Source organism: Cydia strobilella, chromosome 17, assembly GCF_947568885.1.
Source record: "Cydia strobilella chromosome 17, ilCydStro3.1, whole genome shotgun sequence".
NCBI classification, from domain to species: domain Eukaryota; kingdom Metazoa; phylum Arthropoda; class Insecta; order Lepidoptera; family Tortricidae; genus Cydia; species Cydia strobilella.
Window position 1 is genome coordinate 3,321,682 of NC_086057.1, and position 8,318 is coordinate 3,329,999.

The following is an 8,318-nucleotide window of genomic DNA, read 5'->3' on the forward strand; positions in this document are numbered from 1 at the left end:
AAAACTAACAGCTAGAGTAACACGATAGTTAATGACATAGAAACAGTTGCAGTGAGCCAATTATAAGTTTCCACATAGTTTGACATAATTATATTACTAGAATCTGAAAGAAATCAATATCAAAGAGACAGAGAGAGAGAGAAAGAGAGAGCGAATCCTCAAATTCTTTGGACACATCACTCGTAACGAGGACTCCATGAAACGCTTGGTGGTGTAAGGGAAAGTCGAGGGCAAAAGATCTCGTGGCCGCTCCCCAATCCCCTACACGATGGACAAACCTCAGTCCATCACAGGAAATACAGTCAACGATTGCTCCCACTCCACCAAAAACAGAGTCACATAGCGACGGATCACAAGAACTGCCGTGGCGCAGAAGTCGACCGTGACATGACCACGACCACTCTGTAAAGAGTGTAAGACTAAGAAGAAGAATATCTTTGTCAGTCAATCGTACAGCCGCGATAACGTTTTCATGATTAATTCACGACGACGGTTTTAGTAAGTATAGTGAAAATATACCAAACTTTACTAGTTTGATCACTTTCAGAAACTGCTAATTAAAATCAATTATATTTGCATTTTGGTCATATTATAATTAAAAGTATTCCTTCAATCTAAAACTTTAAGCGCTTTAACCTTACATTGGTGTGACAGTGTCTTTATATATAATACGTTAATCGGGGACTTAGTCCTATTTGCCGGGGCACTAATACCGGAATACATAATTCTACTTCAACTATGCACAAGGTTAAGTAATTTCGTCGTATTACTAATATTTCAGGCGCGACTGGAGAAGTACATCTTTATCAGAGTATTCTACAACATGATAATATATAATATAGAAACTAATAGTACCTATCTTCAGACCTAGTAATAAAGTTACGTTCATCCAACTCAACCAGCGGGTCCAGTGGCACTGCTGCTGCGTTAAGACAGCTGAGTGACTCTTTGACCTGCGCTCAACTAGCAACAATAAAATGTACATTCTTATAAGTACTTTAGTATCCAGCCTTAGACATAAAAAGAGTAGGCTGACATTTTCAGGCGCTATTTCGAGGAGATTACATAATATTACATCTAGTGAATTAAAGCTACATTTATGCACGTATGTCAGGCAAAGTGATGACAGGTGGACTAACATGTTAACGGAATGATGTGGTTTAACGCTTTTGGATGACAAGAGCGCTTGGCGTCCGTTTGCTCGTTGAGACGGACGACGCATTCGGAAGATTGCGGGTTACTTCTGGATGAGATCAGCAAGTGGTCGAGTGAGGCCTATGCTCAATAGTAGGCGATAAAAAGACTCAAATAGTATCCTTTGTACTTATTCTGAAATATGCTTACGCATATTTTTCTGGGAATCCTATGTCATTTGTCATTTGATCGCTCAATAAAGTGAAAATGAAATCGGTAAAAAGAGACGCCCCGGGACACCATTGTTCCGTAAACGGGAAAAAATGACTCAGAGACGTAGCATACTCGTACATTCAAGAATGCGTATTCTTTACCATTTGGGACGAAACGCGAACATTGAGATGTTCGTACAGTGAAAAATAACATAAATTACCTGGTAGAATGTACAGGTACAAATTACGGTAAGTACCTACTTGCGCCGTTGTAAAATCATGTTCATGTTTATAATTTTGAAGATTCTCTGTACTGTATTCAATTGTGTTCATGTAATTATGTTATAATTTTTAATATTTTATTACTTACCTCTTCATCATTATAAGTATTATAACACGTTTATTTTTAATGTTGAAAAACCGTTCTTAATAAGTTGTCTGAATGGAACGGAACGCCTGTCAAAGAAGAGGCGTATTTTCTTACTGCAAGAATGTTTTAAGTTTCCAAAGGCAAAATTCGATATTGTTTTTATAAATATACGATACACAAATAATCATAAATAACGATATTTAAGTAATAATAGTACAATGTTTTAATATTTACAATTGTTTCTGTCTTATAAAACATGGAATTGAAAAAAAAACTTTCCTTGAAGTGGTTTCAACAATACTAATAACAAAATACATTCTAGTCGAATAAAAGCTAGAAAAACACTTCTTCATAATGTCAATGTTATCCAGGCCATAAATGTAAAAAAAAAAAAAATGTCAATGTCAATGATGTCACAGAATTAATAATATAAAAGTTTCGAATTCCATTCCTTACTTGTTGCTTTTCTTATTTTTTCGCAACTGTATTAAAAAACGTCGTTCGATACACGTGCGGAAATGTCATTCTTCGCTCGTCCCGAGTCTTGCCACTTGCCTACGGCTCGTGGCAAGATATTTCGGTACTCGTGTAGTAATGATATACTTTCCGCACTAGCATCGAAATGTACTATTATATGCTTGTTAAATAAAAACCTTTAAATTTAAACATTATATATTTGCATGTAAAACATTTTTTTTAAACTTCATAGGTTAGTCAGATAGATATTTATTTGAGTTCTTTCGAACGTTCTCAAAATTCCCGCTGGCTGCCGAAAACAAAAATCTGTAAATATTTTAACTATATTCTAACTTAACCTAAATTAGAACAAAGTGGACTCCATTTTGTTAATGGAATCTAATGTCTTTGTACCCCTTGGCAATTTTGTTTTAGATGGTTAATTGAAAAGTTTTTACTCACAAGTAATTTTGCACTCTAATCACTTTAATAACGTTCTCGCGTGTCAAGTTCTGATTGCTTTGTACCACTATTAAGATAGGTACCTCTTCGTGTGTTAACACTTTTTAATACCTATGCTAGGGTGGTTCACGTTTGTATGGGAAAAAATTCAAACTCTAGCTAGAGCAGCGGCATCGACACTCACTTACTTTGTTACACTTATTATATCGATAAAATACGCTAAGTTCTGTAACTTTATCTCAACTACACGGCAGTGCTCATCCACTTTGAAAATCTTCAACTTCGTCTGAAATACAAAAAAATAAATGATTATTTTCCAGGTTATTATTTAAGTACCTAGTTGGGTTCACATTACTTGAAAATGTGATTTACAAATTATTAATTAAAAAAAAAAAAACATTTTTATGTATTTCTATTTTGTATGATTTTTTAGGTAAATAAATAAAATAACGTATAATTATAAAAAAATTAAATAAAAATGTTTTTCTATTTTATAGCTTATAAATATCATGTTCAATTAGGTTGACAACAGATAATAAAAAATAACAACTTTTTTATTTTATTTCATACAACACAAAAAAAACAAAGTGGTTGAGCACCCCTTGCAGTTGAAATAAAGTTACAAAACGGTGTGTTTTATCAGCATAATAAGTGTAACAAAATAAGGGGGTGCCCCGCCCTAAAATAAAAATAAAGGTTCCTTGAACCACCCTAAAGGGGCCCACAGACTATCAGTCCGCCGGACGATATAGGCCTGTCAGTTGTTCGGAGCTGTCAAATTTTTGTTTTAACTGACAGGCCGATATCGTCCGGCGGACTGACAGTCAGTGGGCCCCTTAACCTTTTTTTTAATGTGATAGTCAGCAAACGAGCAGACGAGCCGCCTGATGGGAAGCAACATCATCATCATCATCAACCTATAATTAATATAATAAAATTAGGTAAGAGAATAACCAAATTTGTAAACTTTAACTTATTTTATTAAACTTATCTTTCTGCTCATATTATAGATCAGAAAGATCAGAAAACATCAGTATAGAAATCATTCATGTGACTATCTCGTGTGTCTATTTATTGAATTGGCATAAAGAGCACGACATTCCGTAGAACGTATTTTATTGATATTCTCAAATGGATACCTATCAAACTGGAATTGCAATGAAAGCGAGTAAAGTTTGCAAGACAACTGCATAGTAACTGTAGATATTTTTATTTCCTTTTTTCCTTAGCTTTTATTTACAGCTTTATACGTAAACATAAATAGTTCTGTTGTAGTATGACAAAATTTTGGATACACATGACAAATTAAATTACAATTAAAAATTAAAATTAAACATTTATACAAACTAAAACGCACCCCGGTCCCGGCGCGAAGGTACCCATCACTAAATATGTACTATGCGGTGTATTTCCTGAGCAAACATTTGCTCGATATGCCCTAATATCAATGAAAGCCTGCAAATATTCATTTTGCTTCGACATCGGCTGCTGAAATTGTATTTTTCCTAGGGAATTCGCTTTTGATACGTTAACCCTTCATGACAAACAACCTATGTGTAAAGCTAACAGGTATTTGCAGAATTCTTACTTAGAAAACGAATTTAATAACATGCTTTATGATAAAATGCTTTGAGGCCATTTCAAAGCCTTATATTAAATAAATAAAAATAAATAAATATTATAGGACATTCTTACACAGATTGACTAAGTCCCACGGTAAGCCCAAGGAGGCTTGTGTTATGGGTACTCAGACAACGATATATATATATATTTGATTAGAGAGAATTGAGTCAAATACATTATTGAATAAGCCCTGAAGCTGAGCAAGTTACACAAAATTATACAAGCAAAATCTTTAGTTTTTATGACATAATATTTGTAAATAATGAGTAGTATATAATCATAAGTAATATATATTTAATCATTTCTATAGTTCACAGGTTTTTCATGCACAAATGTTAATCAATCTACGCTTGTATAGGCAGTCAATAATTTTTATGTTTACTATGATTACTCGCGTCCGCAGGAAGATTACCTTAGATACCCTGCACGTGTCCCCTGGGTGGTGCTAAAGAGTAATCAACTTTGGCTGCTGCACTGCACTTTAAACGAGAGCCTCGCAGTAATAAAACAGATACGAATTCGTCCACTGCTATCACGTAAAACCAAATTATTGCCATACGATTTAATAAATAATAATTTTTTATGTACTTATTTATTTATACAATTAAAGAAAGATTATTATTAAGTACGCAGCTCCAGAACACTTAAATAATTTAAGATCCTCAGAGGTAAATTAACAATTGGTGTAGAAAGCAATTCAACAAGATACCCTGGTATCGACACTGGCTCACAATCATAATTTTATTTTCTATTTGACGACAGCAAAATACGTAGATGGGTAGGGACAATTCATAATTAAAGTAACAAATATTAAATTTAAGAGCGAAACGGAAATTTGTGCGATCCTTAAATTCCAAAATCTCGAGGTGAAATAATTTAAGCAAAGAACAAATTGTTCCATCATCCATTCTCTTGAGTTCACTCCCATAAGTGTCTTCTAATTGAAAAGTTTGGGGCCCTTAAAACTTTTTATGTCTATAAGTAGCGTGAATGGGCTGAAAGATATAACTTTTATGAAAGAAACGGTGGGAAAAAAAGTTGTAAAAAAATCTGTATGCACAAGTTGAACGAGTGGGAAATAATGTTAGTTGAATAATTCAAGGCTAACATTATTTTTCATTATAGTCGTTTTAGTATCTTAAGAGGAATTAAGAGGTGAAGCGGTATTCGAACCGTAAAAGTCTGTTCTTGATTTGACATTACCTTGATTTTACTTACAGCGCATTTTGCTTGCATTTTGAGCGCCTATATATTTAAGAAACTTTTTAACAGATCTATACTATACTCAGAACTATATAATGGTATCCTGCACATTTAGAAGACTTGCGCTTGCGTGGCTTTAGTTTTATATATAAATAAATAGTATAGGACATTATTACACAGATTGACTAAGCCCCACGGTAAGCTCAAGAAGGCTTGTGTTGTAAATACATAATGTAGAAAACAACTATGACACGGAAACAAATATCTGTGTCATCACACAAATAAATACCCTTACCGAGATTCGAACCCGGGATCATCAGCTTCAGAGTTATCACATTGAGACTCTTTGACAGTATAATTTTTTGGATATTTTGTAGATTGGAGCATGGAGATTATGTTATAGCTTTAGCGGCTAATAAATATTTGGTAGCGTAATGTCTTAGGCCAGGAAATAAATGCCCAAAAAAGGTATAGAGGGAAATGCAAGGAACACAAATTTTAACTTCGTAGCTTTGTTTAGACTAGTTAGATGAACATATCAAAAGTCCCCGGCCATATCCCTGGTGCTGGGGTTCCATTTTTCGGTTTTTCGATTATATCGATTATATCTCGGAAACTATGCGTCTGAGCGACTTGGCCACTTATACAAGATGAAAAGAGATTTAATTTGTTACAAGTTTTATTCAGTCAAGTTTTTCGATATCTTGCATAGTTTTTAAGATATCCGCTCTTCAAGGTTTATTTAGGGCTCTCATTTTTATCTTGATTAGCTACATCGGTGAAGCTGCTAGACCAGGTTTGGGATCGTTTTCGTTTAAATTGAGGGTGCTGAATTCATTTATCGTATCAACATTGACACCATTCCTAAGTAAAAACATATAAACTTTAAACAAATAACTTTTTTAACAGCCACGTAACCTGAAGACGCGGGTTCGATTCCCGCCTCGGTCACCGGTGGACTTGGTCACTTTTTCTTTAGTAAATGATATCTATTTCAGTTAGTAATTTATATATAGTAGTGTGACTACTTAAAAAATAAATAAAAAAATATTTCATAAAATAATTTGATTTGTTCCCTAGTTGGAAAAATGTTATAGTCCGCCTCTCACATTATCGCTATCGAATTCCGCAAAATTGTCATCAGGTCATCACATAACAGTATAAAAATTATCATGCACTGTTATTGAATCAAGTAGAAATTGCCAACTAGTAGTATTATTATATGTAAATACCTTAAACTAAAGCCAATTCTATGGAAGCAATATCTACGTCACGAACTAGAAGCAAGTCATTAAGTCACACAATTTCTGAGTCCCACATTCAAAACGTCTGAACTTTCAGTAACTTGCCGTTACGTTACTCCGTTACAGAAACAGGGAATTAGATACAAACTTGGATACCTAACGAAGCCTGTCTGACTTGGACTTAGTTAGACAACGCGATATCGCGTAAGTAGTCATATTCCCGCCTGAACAGTTCTAAGTACATCCGTATGCAGGCATGATATTATATGTATTAAGTATATTATTTGATGGGAAAAGTCTATAAAAAATCAGTTGAATTGTCAAAACCTAGCAATTTATTACGAAAAAAAAACCGGCCAAGTGCGAGTAGGACTCGCGCACCGAGGGTTCCGTACTTTTTAGTATTTGTTGTTACAGCGGCAACAGAAATACATCATCTGTGAAAATTTCAACTGGTTATTACGGTTCATGAGATACAGCCTGGTGACGGACAGACAGACGGACAGACCGACAGACGGACAGCGGAGTCTTAGTAATAGGGTCCCGTTTTTACCGTTTGGGTACGGAACCCTAAAAAGAAGGAATTACGCTTAAAAACAATGAATATATATTATTATGTACAAAGCTTTTGATTTCCCGTTGAAACATTTGTAATGTATTTTGTTAACTTTTTTTGGTACTAGGTTCCGGATCTTTCAAAAGGTTATGTTTTTTTTCTATACGGTAGATTCACGAAAGCAGGCGCGGATTTTATATAAGAATTTAACACTACAAGGGCTCATCCATTAATTACGTCACTGGTTTAGGGGGTGGGAGGGGGTCAAGAAAATGTGACATGTTGTGACAAGGGGGAGGGGGAGTCAAAAACTTTGTGACGTCACTTTAACTACATCTGTAACCGAAAACGATTTTGATTTTTTTATTCATTGTTAACAGTTAAATAACTAGTTTTTGCAATGATAATCGTTATTATTATTTATTATTTATTTATTTCAGGCAAATGCCCATATAATTTGTTAGTAATACAATTAAATTAATCTTAATATGCTAATGTTAGTAAACACACATTAAATTACAAATAAAAATACATATCACATATAACTATTTACATAATGAAGACTGCCACATTCCAAACACTACTGCTGTACATGCAACAGCATCCAGTGGTGTTGGAACGGGCAGTCTAGCCTCTTGGCCAGCACATGCAACAGACTGTTGGAGCTACCGCGCAACCGCCGCATCAGTGAGGCAGTACGCTTACGCATTATGGCCTGGAATCCATCAGTTCGAGCCTCCGCAAACATACCTGATGCACTGCAGAAGCGCGGCAGACCCAACAGTACCCTAAACCCATTATTATATTGTACTCTCAGGGTGTTGAGAGTACTCTGCGTTATTATGAATATATTTTTATTCCTAATCGACTTCGTGTTATAAATATCTAAGAATGCTTTTGTTAACAAAGTTTCTTAACCAAAATAAAATTCTGAACTCATGCCAATTTGGATTTCAAAGAGGGAAATCTACTACAACAGCCATATTCGAAACGTTAAAGCTTGTATGGGAGTGTAAACAGAAAAAAACCTTTGTGCCTCCCTCTTGATCGATATGTCA